The sequence below is a fragment of the Oculina patagonica genome, chromosome 1 (assembly GCF_052425735.1).
Source record: "Oculina patagonica isolate OP01 chromosome 1, crgOcupat, whole genome shotgun sequence".
Taxonomy (NCBI): domain Eukaryota; kingdom Metazoa; phylum Cnidaria; class Anthozoa; order Scleractinia; family Oculinidae; genus Oculina; species Oculina patagonica.
In genome coordinates, this window is record NC_135758.1 from 43931852 (window position 1) to 43946510 (window position 14659).

A 14659-nucleotide genomic window follows, 5' to 3' on the forward strand; every position below is an offset into this window, starting at 1 on the left:
ATTTCCAGTATCAAAAAGAAGCAATTCAAAAAAATAACCAAAATTTAGATAAGTGTAATATCCTGTGTACACAAAATCTATAGAAGAAAATACCAAGTAGTCACATTTCGGAAGAAAAATACCGCATCCCCAATTAAGAAAATCCGTCTCTTACACACCAAACGTCCCCTGACGACCCAGTGCTTTGGACAGGCGGCAGTAGGCAAAATACGAACGTAGACTGAATTAAATGAAAACGGTGAATCGAATTATTAGTGTTGGCTGAAATCTATCGTCTCGCTTATTATCCCAAACTGAGGAAGTTTTCGGCTGAAATTTGCAATTAGCTAAAGCAGATTGTGATATAAATTTTAATCGCTGTAATTTCCAATGTTTTTGCAGTCACGGGTTGGGTACGTGTGGGGACCCTTCAATACAATCGATTTAATGTCCTCTGTGCACGCAAGTCAGATTTCAACTCTGTCTCCCAAAATCTCTCAAGACCGGACAGACAGACAGGGTATTGAGCATGATAACTAACTTGACAGTTTGAGGCATTATCACTCGTCTCCATAACAACAGAGCAAAATTTGTAGGAATTTTCACAATTGTCCAGGATCCGAGTTTTGCTGACAGTTCCGTCGAAACATTGTAGACCAATCTAGGAAACTACACACTACAGGTCAATTTGAGGTAAAAATACCTAAAGCCATAAAACGGACATGTTTGGTACGCGAGGATAAGGTAAACACCCATGTTGGCCTGAATTAACACTTTTAAGTAAGCTCTGGTTGAAAAAGAATACAAATACAGTACAATCCCGGTGATGTTTGTCATTTTCCGGAATAGACCGACTGGAATGACCATTAAATAGTGGTAAGTGTTTTTCCAAAATCAGCAAACCGATCGAGACTAAGATGGCGCTTATCATTTGTAATTCAGTTTCCGGCTGCTCGAAGGGGTAGAACTGAATAGACAAATGATACAAAATTTTCCGACGGTTCGTTCCAAAAATTTGCTTTTCATGCGAAATTTCCGGGATATTTGGTTAAATGGTACGTACCGATTTCTCGAACGTATCGATCTCCGAACTCGAATGGGCATGGAGGGCATGGAGTTCCCGGTGTTGTGGTCTGGTCTTTGCCCGTTGTATTGTGCTTACTGTGAAATGCTGGGAGATATTAGCTGTATAAGCTACTCTTCAAATCCGAGGGTAAACAAAGAGTGATGATGAACCAAAAGGAGTTCCCCTTGAATTTTGCCTCCATCAGTAAAACACTACAATGCGGCCCTGCTAGGGCAGGAGGCTGCTGGCTAGGGTAAATTCCGACACGGCGTTTAAACAGCGACATTAAAAAGAAATAAAATTGTGACGACGAAGGAAAGAATAAAAAAAGACAATTACGATCTTCGACGGCGAACTGATGAAAAGGAAACAACTCAGTTACATAAATTGCCACTTCATTCATGCGTATGTAAGGAAGCTATATAAGATTCTATTTAATTATCCCAGTTAAAGAGCGAGAATATAGCTGCCCTAATCTGGCAACCAACTACTGTACTATATTCTGAATAAGCATAGCAAAGTATAAGCAAATAAGATAAAAAAGCCCAGATGTCATTCCAGCCGGGCGAGATGGAAACCGACCTTTGATGATGAATGCTCGAAACAGCGGTCAGCAGTCCAAAAAAGATGGCCCGTCGAGATCAAACTTTAGTATCTCGAGAAACTTTGATCAGTCCAGATTTCCAGTCGGTGGAAATATGTTTAATTTAGCGACAAGAATCTTTGATTAGTCGAGAACAAGTTTTGTCAGCAGAGAAACTTCCATCGGTCAAGAATTTAAACAGTTTTAGTTTCTGCCCCGTGAACCTAAGTTTATAGTCACGTCGTTTTTAATTGGTCGAGAAATTAAAAAAAAACTGCCTTATCAGCATGCCTTTTTTTAGCACACGAAAACACTCAATACTTAATAGACTTAGACCTAATACCGCATCCCAATTTTTTTACAAAATGATATTTCCTATCTTAAGCTACAACAGTGAAATATGGGGATGTACATTAAACAGAATTTTAAGACTTGGCATAGTTCCCCAATAGAAAACATTAATCTCAAATTGTGTAAATGCTACTTAGGAGTAAACATTAAGGCCTCGAACATAGCTTGCAGAGATTACCTCTAATTATCCCAATCTGAACCAGAGAATAATGAAATACTTTGTCCGATCTAAACAAGAAAGACAACGACTCAATTATCAAACAATCTTTTCTTATGTCAAAGAATTTACACCCTATCAACAACTCCGTTTTATATTCCAGCTTTTTGAATTTCATAGGACACTTCCTTCTCCCCAATTTCGAACCAGAATCCTTAGATAATGATAGAATTCAACGATACACAACCAATATGAAAGATAAATATATATCTTTCTGGCGACATAGCCTAGAACACTCAAGGAAATTACAATTTTATAAAGTTTTTAAAGATGAATACGCTGCATCTGATTATCTACAACAGTTAAGAAATTTAATGAAAGAAAAAATCTGGTGAAATTCAAATTAAGTAATCACAAACTTATGATTGAACTGAGTAGATATCATAGTGATCATATACCCAGAGAAAATAGATTATGTCCAGTGTGCAAGTCAAATCAAGTAGAAAACGAAACACATTTCTTATTAGATTGTAGCAAATACTCTTTACAAAGAAGGACATTCTTAAAACGAATCAATGAAATAGTACCTGACTTTGAAAAGAAATCAACCTCACAAAGCATCAAAGTTCTTATGAACTCTAATGATTATCATGTTAATAAGCTAGTGATGAAGTTTATTTCTTCATGTATGAATGTACGCGATGCATTGTTATTACCAGGTGAAGTAATGTAACCTAATTAAGTTTTAATATAATAATATAATAGGATCGTTTTGTTACTTTTAGTCTAAATATGCTTTTGCAATACTGTAAACGATAGCGGTTATGCAAATAAAGCAATTTACCACCACCACCATCCATCCATCTTTTGGATTTCTGTTTTGAAAAAAAAAAAAATGTGCATTTTTTTGAAAAGATGGTTAATGCGGTTACGTGCATAACGAGTTAGACATAATCAACGGCTTTCATTAACCTTTCATATTTTAAGATTATTTTCTAAGGGTTATTGATTCCTTTATCAGCTCTCGCGATTTGCATTTGTAGCCAGACTTCCTTCCTGAATAATAACTGGAAGAGAGATTAAAGGAGTTCTGTCTATAAGAACATTTTTTTACCTTAGTCGACAAACACCTTGTACGGTACTAACTATAAGTCAAGAGAGAAAGATGAGGAGGATGAGATTGGCAACGAACAGCGAACGTGTTTAGGCTTAATTGTTCAAGAAAAACCATTTAGTCTTGCCAGGGTAGGGTAGTGTTTAGTACTGGACTATGTTAGGTGGATTATTTTGCCCATCAAGTGTATACCTAAGATGTGATCGGCGTGTGTCATTGGTAGATACAAGGCAGATAAGAATTTGTACAAAAATGAGAAATGAATAGCAAAAATATCGCTTGTTTCCTATATTTCCCACTAATATCGATTCAGTTTGAGTTTTTCTTCCCTTATAAAGCAAAGCAAAGTAAATCAATCAATCAATCATAACAGATTACCAAAAATAACGGTGCAATCATAGGGACGAGGTTGGGTGAAGAATCGATGGTAATCGATTCGACCAAGCACACCTGCTTTTGAAGCCGAAGGTAGTGATCTTTAGGTGTTTCTTTCAAATGCTAAAAGCAAAAAACTGTACAATTTAGTAAATCTTGATTTATATATTTTTTTAACTTCATATTTATATTTTGTAAAATAGTTGTGGGTGGTTTTCCTATTTCTCACTTGTGAGGCTGAGAGCCTTACCCAATATGTACATCCCCATTCACAACATGCAAATTCTTCTTTCTTGTTGTTGTACTATTCTATTACTTGCATTGGGAGAATTTGCCTTTCAAATCAGGTTTTTTTGTTTCGATCAAGTCCTTTCAGTGTTCCCATATAACCCCGCCATATTTACCGTTAGGAAATTGTTTTGAAATTCGTCAAATTAATCCCACCTCACTTTTACTTTAATTTGTCATACTGATAAAGAAGAAAACTCCATTGGGTAGGAGTTATTTTTTTTTGTTTAAGTTTCTAGGATCAGCTGGGGGAAAGATGGTAAATTTCCAGTATCAAAAAGAAGCAATTCAAAAAAATAACCAAAATTTAGATAAGTGTAATATCCTGTGTACACAAAATCTATAGAAGAAAATACCAAGTAGTCACATTTCGGAAGAAAAATACCGCATCCCCAATTAAGAAAATCCGTCTCTTACACACCAAACGTCCCCTGACGACCCAGTGCTTTGGACAGGCGGCAGTAGGCAAAATACGAACGTAGACTGAATTAAATGAAAACGGTGAATCGAATTATTAGTGTTGGCTGAAATCTATCGTCTCGCTTATTATCCCAAACTGAGGAAGTTTTCGGCTGAAATTTGCAATTAGCTAAAGCAGATTGTGATATAAATTTTAATCGCTGTAATTCCCAATGTTTTTGCAGTCACGGGTTGGGTACGTGTGGGGACCCTTCAATACAATCGATTTAATGTCCTCTGTGCACGCAAGTCAGATTTCAACTCTGTCTCCCAAAATCTCTCAAGACCGGACAGACAGACAGGGTATTGAGCATGATAACTAACTTGACAGTTTGAGGCATTATCACTCGTCTCCATAACAACAGAGCAAAATTTGTAGGAATTTTCACAATTGTCCAGGATCCGAGTTTTGCTGACAGTTCCGTCGAAACATTGTAGACCAATCTAGGAAACTACACACTACAGGTCAATTTGAGGTAAAAATACCTAAAGCCATAAAACGGAAATGTTTGGTACGCGAGGATAAGGTAAACACCCATGTTGGCCTGAATTAACACTTTTAAGTAAGCTCTGGTTGAAAAAGAATACAAATACAGTACAATCCCGGTGATGTTTGTCATTTTCCGGAATAGACCGACTGGAATGACCATTAAATAGTGGTAAGTGTTTTTCCAAAATCAGCAAACCGACCGAGACTAAGATGGCGCTTATCATTTGTAATTCAGTTTCCGGCTGCTCGAAAGGGTAGAACTGAATAGACAAATGGTACAGAATTTTCCGACGCTTCGTTCCAAAAATTTGCTTTTCATGCGAAATTTCCGGGATATTTGGTTAAATGGTACGTACCGATTTCTCGAACGTACCGATCTCCGAACTCGAATGGGCATGGAGGGCATGGAGTTCCCGGTGTTGTGGTCTGGTCTTTGCCCGTTGTATTGTGCTTACTGTGAAATGCTGGGAGATATTAGCTGTATAAGCTACTCTTCAAATCCGAGGGTAAACAAAGTGATGATGAGTGATGATGAACCAAAAGGAGTTCCCCTTGAATTTTGCCTCCATCAGTAAAACACTACAATGCGGCCCTGCTAGGGCAGGAGGCTGCTGGCTAGGGTAAATTCCGACACGGCGTTTAAACAGCGACATTAAAAAGAAATAAAATTGTGACGACGAAGGAAAGAATAAAAAAAGACAATTGCGATCTTCGACGGCGAACTGATGAAAAGGAAACAACTCAGTTACATAAATTGCCACTTCATTCATGCGTATGTAAGGAAGCTATATAAGATTCTATTTAATTATCCCAGTTAAAGAGCGAGAATATAGCTGCCCTAATCTGGCAACCAACTACTGTACTATATTCTGAATAAGCATAGCAAAGTATAAGCAAATAAGACAAAAAAGCCCAGATGTCATTCCAGACGGGCGAGATGGAAACCGACCTTTGATGATGAATGCTCGAAACAGCGGTCAGCAGTCCAAAAAAGATGGCCCGTCGAGATCAAACTTTAGTATCTCGAGAAATTTTGATCAGTCCAGATTTCCAGTCGGTGGAAATATTTTTAATTTAGCGACAAGAATCTTTGATTAGTCGAGAACAAGTTTTGTCAGCAGAGAAACTTCCATCGGTCAAGAATTTAAACAGTTTTAGTTTCTGCCCCGTGAACCTAAGTTTATAGTCACGTCGTTTTTAATTGGTCGAGAAATTAAAAAAAAACTGCCTTATCAGCATGCCTTTTTTTAGCACACGAAAACACTCAATACTTAATAGACTTAGACCTAATACCGCATCCCAAATTATTGACAAAATGATATTTCCTATCTTAAGCTACAACAGTGAAATATGGAGGATGTACATTAAACAGAATTTTAAGACTTGGCATAGTTCCCCAATAGAAAACATTAATCTCAAATTGTGTAAATGTTACTTAGGAGTAAACAATAAGGCCTCGAACATAGCTTGCAGAGCGGAACTTCGAAGATTACCTCTAATTATCCCAACTAACCAGAGAATAATGAAATACTTTGTCCGATCTAAACAAGAAAGACAACGACTCAATTGTCAAACAATCTTTTCTTATGTCAAAGAATTTACACCCTATCAACAACTCCGTTTTATATTCCAGCTTTTTGAATTTCATAGGACACTCCTTCTTCCCAATTTCGAACCAGAATCCTTAGATAATGATAGAATTCAACGATACACAACCAATATGAAAGAGAAATATATATCTTTCTGGCGACATAGCCTAGAACACTCAACTCAGCTACGTTAAGGCCTGGGTCAGGGTTGAAAATTGATAAAATAATAAAAAAAAATTATTTAAAAATTAAAAATGGGTGTATATGGCTCATGGTGGGCTTAAATACTTAGATATTTTTTTTCCTTTTTTTTCCAACACAAACTGTCAGTAGAGAACTGTCACGTGACACTTTAACGTATATTTTCCCGCCAATTTAATATGCTTGCCTTGCAAGAGCACTTTGTGCTTGCCTCAAGATGCCAAACGCTTGAGGAGAGTAGTTGATGAGATGAGAAGTCTTAAACTTACTGGCAAGGAAGTCTAAGCTTTCGGTTTAGTGTGCTACAAGAAATTTAGGCACTTTCTGATAGAAGGTGGAAAATCTCTTCCTAACTGATTTTTATCTAGTGCTTCAATGCAGCCTTTCCAGTCAACAATATGTTGACTGAGGCTCCATGTAAATATTCTGTGACAAACACGCAGCTAAGGTGCGAATAAAATGCTCCTGCAGCAGAGGTTCGCGAGTCGTACTTCGGTTTGTTTTTGGGCGCCATTTTTTTGTGAACCTACGGGTTTTAGAAACAGCGGATGTCTCTGTTGCTATGGCAATTTGGAAGGCAAGCAAGATGGCGGACGAAGGAGAGATGCTACTTCTTTTGAAGAAATCATCGGAAGAAACGTATTATTTTTACCAAAGTAGGGTCTAAATTTACCAGGTGTAGTTTTTTGGGTATTTTAAAAACAATTTCTTTAAGTAACGTGAACAACTAACAGTATTTGTGGCTGTTTCAGACATTGTTCGGAGTCAAATAAAGGTATTACTGACATTAAGCTGCATTCAGTTTGCCGATGTCAAATGTATTTTTTCTCTAAACCTCTCTAATGGTGAAATAATAAACCATCGAAATCTGATCTACGATCTTTTCATAATTTATGTGGGCATATAATGTACCGCTCAGTTAAAAGAGCGCCAACTTCAAACGCAGTACTTAGTACGAATTGGCTTAGCAAACGATTTTCCTTCAAAGTCAAAATGGTTGCTACCCTTATTTGCCCAACAAGTTGCGGCTTTGCCCGAGTGGCTGCTTTAGAAATAGCGAGAGAGGCATCGAAAACATTTCGCCGGGAAAATGGAGAGGGAACAGCGAAATTCAGAGCGCGGTCAATGCAGGAGTGCTTCAAGAGGTACAGCGAAGTTTTCAAGGAGAGATCAGAGGAATTTGCCATTGACTTTTTGAAATTTCAGAAGAAAATACCAGCTCTCCGAGATTTGTTTAGCAGCTGGAACCCAAGAAAAAAGGACGAGAAGGAAAAGTACTTAGAAACATTCACTATTCAAAACTGGGAAAAAATGGCGCCCACGTTAAAATCTGAGCATTCGTTTGCAAACTGCAAAGGGTGCTATCATCGCTATCCTCAAATTCAGGCATTACTCCCCGTGAAGTCAAATCAGTTTGTGGGAATGGCAAAGAAGAATCCATTTTTTATTGCTGGCAAAGAGGCTAAGATCAAGCCATGCAAGGCAGGGGAAGCCAAACAAATTGCGAGGGCTCTGTATGATAAAATAGATGCTACCTTCCAGAAAGCGTGTAGTACATCATTTGGCGAGGTGTTAACCAAAATCCCAGAGCTCCAGCTTCAAAAGAGGAAGAGTCCAACAGAAGCCAAGAGAGAAAGGAGAGCTTCTTACAGAAGTTTCAAACAGAAAGTGGAAGACGAATGGGAGAAGACTTCCCTCTTGAGGTAATTATCAGGTTTAGGCGAGGGAAGGGGGAAGTAAAATTGATAAATATATGAAGCCAATAATTAGCATTCTAACATGGAGAAAAAATCTTTATTTTTGCCATCATTCTTAGGTCTACGCGTATCACCTGTCAATCACTATCACTGTATGCTTCTGTGCGCCTTTCTTGAATTACAAAAGAATAGTTATTAACACTCACACTATATGCAAATTGCGACATGAATATGATACGTGCCCTGAATGGGCACTGACTTCAACAAGAACAGGGAAATGCACATGAACATAATTCTTAAGTTAAAAGTAAAATCTGTCATTGATCTTTCAGGTGTCTTGGTGGGCGACAATCATATGCTGCAAGGCAACGAGAGCGTCTTGATTCGTCATTTGAAGGAAAGCACGCTGCAATGAAAAGAAAGGAGACAAGTTCAGAGCTTGATGAAACACCTGTCGTTAAAAGGAAACGTCATGCTGGTAATTTTGAGGCAATGACATGGGACAAGGATGGCTTAAAGAATGAAGTGGAAGGATATGGAGATGAAACGAAGGTCAACTGGTCTGAGCTAGCAAGAAGGTATCAAATCAAAAACAAGAAGGGGCAGATTGCTAAAAATGGTGGCCAAATCGCTCAGGAATGGCTCATTTCTCAGGGTGTCAACCTGCACCGGTTTAGCCGTCCCTCAGAAAATGAGCGACAACCACGAAGAAAGAAGCTGAAAGGACTTGGTGGTGAAATTTCCCTCCCCACACCAGAAACCAATGACAGCTTAAAGCAAAAGCTCAAGCTAAAAATTCAACAAGGGGAATTCACAGTTGGAGAGCTCATAGTTCCTAGAGAGGTGAGCATGTGAATGAATAAGATTAAATTCATTTCATTTCTTCGAAAAGATAAGTCATTGATAAATAAATCATCACATTACTGTCCCTAGTAATGACCACACAGTGGAATGAAGGAATAAATAAAATAATAAATTCCACTCGTGGACAAAAATAAATGCAAATACATATGTCATTACCTTTGCGAGGGATAAGCTCTCAAATCTGGCTCAAGGTCTACAGTGATTGAAGTCTTGTCAAGTAGAACTTCACAATAATACTCTGCAAAAAAATGTCCGACAATCAATGGAGTTTCCTGTAGTACTTCTTAAAATAAAATGAGATTGGCTTCAGTAAAAACAAATATTCTGATAGAGTGCATAATTTGTGTAAATAAAGAACAAGGCAGTCATGCAATGCAATAAGGTGTTATGTTAGCACTATGGTTGAGTTGTTGTGGTGTTCTGCTTTATTAACCATACGGATACTACTATTTTTCTTATTTTAGTATGAAAAGCTGATCATTGATGCAGATGGCAAGATTCACACAACAACTTTCACTGTTCAAGGAAGAAAACAGCCTCTTGAAGAAATAAGAGGGAAAACACTGGAAGTGCATGAAAAGTTCATGAAAGTTAAGCCTGATGAGTACTACTCAGAAATGTCTAGAGAGGATGTCATTACCCAACTAACGAGACTAAATGAATACAACCCAGATGATGGACTCACGAAAATGAGGAAGAAATTGCAGAAAATATCCACCACAAGACACCTCCAAATATGGCATGACCACTCAACACTTGCAAATACTGGCCACATCATATTCACAGTCAACTGCCTCTATGACCCTGCCATCTACATGTCAGATGATGAGTACAAAGCAGCTTCAGGAAAGGTACTGAACATCCAGACAGAAGTAGAAAAGCCCCATGTTTACATCGTTGCAAGGTGTAGGAGCTGTGATGTTGAGCAGCTTGCGTATGTGGAAACACGCCTTTGTTGTCTCCAGCACCTTCAAAGAAATCTAAAAACCAAAGATGGGGTTGAAATTAAGGACATCATGAGATTCTTTCATGGGGACTCTCCCTCACGTGAATTTGAGAGTGGACAACAAAAAGGAGGCCACTACTACTGTTCTGGATGTGGAGCACATGCACTCAGAGTGTGTGAGCTTGACTACTGCTTCCGCTGCGAAGCAGTTTCTTTAGAAGACCGGCAAAAGATAGTAATGCAAGGAGCTATAGGAAAGAGAAACTCTCTCCTTCAAAAGCCTAAACCATTCAATGCATTAGCAAGAGAAGAGCTAGAATTAGAACTAGGAGGGAGGGGAATATTTGAGGGAAACAACAAAAAGGAATTACAAGATCTCTTGGATGAAAATCTCCATGGTGTAAGCGAGAAAAACAAAAGAAAACTGTTATCAAGGGCTGAAAAGCAAAGGTTGGCCAAAGGAATTATTGCACAAAGGAAAAAAGCTGCACACTCTCGAGCGAGAGAGTTGGCGCGCTTTTATTTTATATGGTAAATGAAGCAATTGGCAGAGCAAAACAAAAGCAGAGCTGTGGACAAAAAAGTAAGATTGTTTTAAGTGAAAACTTTAAGAAATATTGGATCATAGAAAAGCGGTTCGCTAACCAACCGAATAATTTTTTTGACTATGAATTGGGGTATCATGGCCTCACATCCACATTGAATAGCTATAAGCACTGGTCTATAAATTATAAATTATATCTGTACCCATTCTAGACACAAATTTAGATGGAATAGCTGCAAGACTGTCCCCTGTCTGTATAACTTAGCAGATCATCAGTTAGCACTTCATCATTTTCAGGACTAGCACTAGATAGAGGGTACTCCCCTACACAGGGAACTTAACAGGGTGAGATTTCAAATCCGCAGCAACAGCCCAGAAACTAAACATGGGCAAATTACAACATTTGCAAATTAAAAAAAAAATGAGGAAGTGACAAACAACTCTGAAGGAATGGGCCATAGAAGTAATAATATTATTCTCTTCAAAGCCCCAGGGGGTTACTCGCAGTATACATGATGGGGGAGGGGGTCCAACAGAGCTTTATGTTGCAAACCCCCCCAAAAATACATGAGCCTGAAATTTTACACCCCAAAAGACTTGGCATCAAAATTTTCTAGCCAAAAAAATAGAAGACTTAAATACCTCGGAACTGATTTTTCAATCAAACCTAAAAAAAATAATATGTGACAGATCGCTTAACCCAAAAAATACCGAGGGTGTAAATTTTCAACTAAAAAAAAATACATGTATGTTGGACCGCCCCTGTCATTTTTCTGACCCTCTATCAGATTTTTCTGATGAAGATCTGGCAACAGCAGCATTTAAATAGTAAACCCATGAATGGATTGAATGAGCATCAGGAGCAGAGTTTGTCGCACAGCACTTGAGCTTTCTGGTCAGAATTATTTATTACCCAGATACATAATGCACACTTTGTAATTATGACTGAAAACCGTCATCCGCAATGTGTTAATGGATAAACATTCCATCCAGGGGAGTTAGTAATATTTTCTCACTATTCTTATTCGATAATTTATTTAACTTTATTTTCCAGCTTAAAAACAGGAATGTAAAATCAGTATCATCCCATACCAAATAGTTTGATGTAAATTTAATTGATCCCACTGAACTTCTTCCAACCAAATTATGGAAACAACATAATACGAGGTGAAGGATGCTATGGTCACTGCCTTTTTAGACAGAACATGTAGTTAAATGTACAGGTTGTAGAAAAACAGTCCCTTGTGCATGATACCAAGGAGACAACAAAGGAGGCTCAAATTATGCAGTCCCTTACACATCAAAATATCCCTACCATTATAGGTGTACAGCTTAAAAAGGAACCCATATCCTTTATTATGGACTTTCAATGGGAACACGACACTTCTGTAACAATAAGAAAACTATTATCTTGTGATAAAAACAGTGTATTGCTGAAAAATGTGCAAAACTCCCTGACAAGAAATGACTGGTTAATTATTTCACATGACCTGACAGATGTCCTTTCACATATATTTATTTAACGCAAAAGGTTTTCTGCACTGTGATTTTAAGTCCAATAATGTTCTTGTGACAAGTGAGTAACAAACATGGCTACATCATTGATTTTGGAAAAGCACGTAACAGCTCCATTTCTCCTGCAAAGAAGCACACCATTTGTTATCCTCACATTGCTTCTGAAGTACTTCATGGTTCTCCTTGTAGCAAAGCCAGAGATATTTTTTTTCTTGGTACAATTGTGCTGAATGTAGGTATTAAGCATGCCATTCCATAGTTTCTGATTTCCATTGCGGAAAATGTTTAGATACCAGCTGCCCTGAAAGAAGACCAACAACAACAGGCATTATGGCAATGCTGGCTACAATAATATCTTACTGACCAGTATACAATAACTCATGGCTTTGATGGCACATATTTTGAAGTTTATTGTATTGCTTTTATGAAAGAGTGATTCTGGTATAAGGTTCCCATCAGAAAGTTTTATGCTTTTACTGTGTTTCATTAGTCCATTGACAAAATGTTCAAAAACTACTTCATAGGACACATTGCTGCTGTTAATATCTATTTTGTGCCACTTTTTGAAAATAAAAAGAGAAAACATTTTTTGCGAGTTTTATTTCGGTGAACTGGCCACTTAACACAGAGCCAGTGCCAGAATGACGGCCAGAAGTCAGGCTTGTATAGTGCCGGTACCTGGGCAAGAAACCTGAGCGTGTGCCTGTGTTCATTTGGTCAGTAAAGACTGTCATAAATGACAGTGTCTCTAAATTTTAAACATCAAAATTTCAAATGCAAGATGTGGCTCTACAAAATTATTGTTGTGTTCAGATATATTCTGTTTATCTATTTGTTTATGTTAGCTGATGTATCGACCAATTCTTGTTCAACATGTTGGACAACAGTATAAGTCGAGAATCAGTCGATGGGTGCCTTTAATACATGTACATATGATCCAAATATAAGAACCTGTTAGTGAGCCTGTTTAGTCAAGCAAGATCGAGCAGGTATGTGGGTCACAGTTAAATTACGATAAACATTTTATAACCTAGGAGTTTGACTTTGAAGAGATAACACCAAATATACATAATTTCTGTAGTTGCTGATAAATTATGAGTTTGTAAATGAATACTGTTTTTTAAGACCAAACCAATCAAGTTTATTTTTCTGGTAATCAACAACTATATTTCCTTCATAAAAATTAAGAACCTTAGTTAGCCTAAATTGCCAGTGGGTGTGTTTGGCAAATTAGCTTATTTGCAGTATGTAAAATATGACCATTGTACGCTTCAGTTGACCTTATATAGCCAACTGTGCGAGTCTCCATGCGCTTTGGCATCCTTCGCCAGCGAAACTAAAAGAAAGACAACCGAAATATTTCAAGCACTGTGAATCTTGGAGAATATTACACGAAAATTATTCTGTGTAAGCTTTATGAATCCATGGCTCCGGATAGAGTTTACAGTTTAAGCTTATAGCAAACGATCAACATTCCAGCTATTTGTATTGCATAAAATAGCGATATTCTGCCATGCTTTCGATGGGATTAAGCGACAAAAGAAAGCTTTTCTTACCTTCCTACAAGATCTTCTTCTTCTGAGTCCTTAAATTGCTGGAATCGTCAAAGTCAACAACGACAAACGATAATTCAAGATGGCGGAATTATTTCGCGAACGTACGCGCGTTCTCCGCGGGTACCCGAAAGTCACTATGGCAACTCGCAAGATCCTCGCAAGATCCACGCGAATTCCACGAATTCCTTGAACTCTGCTGGGGACGTGAAACTCTCCCTTGACCCAGGCCTTAATTCACCTGAGAAGGAAATTACAATTTTATAAAGTTTTTAAAGATGAATACGCTGCATCTGATTATCTACAACAGTTAAGAAATTTGAATGAAAGAAAAAATCTGGTGAAATTTAAATTAAGTAATCACAAACTTATGATTGAACTGAGTAGATATCATAGTGATCATATACCCAGAGAAAATAGATTATGTCCAGTGTGCAAGTCAAATCAAGTAGAAAACGAAACACATTTCTTATTAGATTGTAGCAAATACTCTTTACAAAGAAGGACATTCTTAAAACGAATCAATGAAATAGTACCTGACTTTGAAAAGAAATCAACCTCACAAAGCATTAAACTTCTTATGAACTCTAATGATTATCATGTTAATAAGCTAGTGGTGAAGTTTATTTCTTCATGTATGAATGTACGTGATGCATTGTTATTACCAGGTGAAGTGATAGGATCGTTTTGTTACTTTTAGTCTAAATATCCTTTTGCAATACTGTAAGCGATAGCGGTCATGCAAATAAAGCAATTTACCACCACCACCATCCATCCATCTTTTGGATTTCTGTTTCGAAAAAAAATGTGCATTTTTTTTGAAAAGATGGTTAATGCGGTTACGTGCATAACGAGTCCGGCAGACATAATCAACGGCTTTCGTTAACC

At 37.6% G+C, this 14659-nt stretch overlaps 1 protein-coding gene and 1 long non-coding RNA gene across 2 annotated transcripts in view; both read right to left on the reverse strand.

Moving 5' to 3' along the window:
- The window catches only part of LOC144632851 (palmitoleoyl-protein carboxylesterase notum2-like), a 40221-nt gene extending 38406 nt beyond the window's left edge, over positions 1–1815 (reverse strand). The window contains exon 1 of the mRNA XM_078491618.1: positions 1628–1815. The gene's annotated coding sequence lies outside the window, so the exon portion shown is untranslated. The remainder of the gene's footprint in view (positions 1–1627) is intronic.
- A 9771-nt stretch (positions 1816–11586) lies between these two features.
- LOC144632828 (uncharacterized) lies at positions 11587–14000 on the reverse strand. The gene is made up of 2 exons (XR_013566953.1): positions 13775–14000; positions 11587–12519 (listed from the first exon to the last, which is right to left on the reverse strand). It is a non-coding gene; the product is annotated as an uncharacterized LOC144632828 (long non-coding RNA).
- Between the last annotated feature and the right edge of the window lie 659 nt (positions 14001–14659).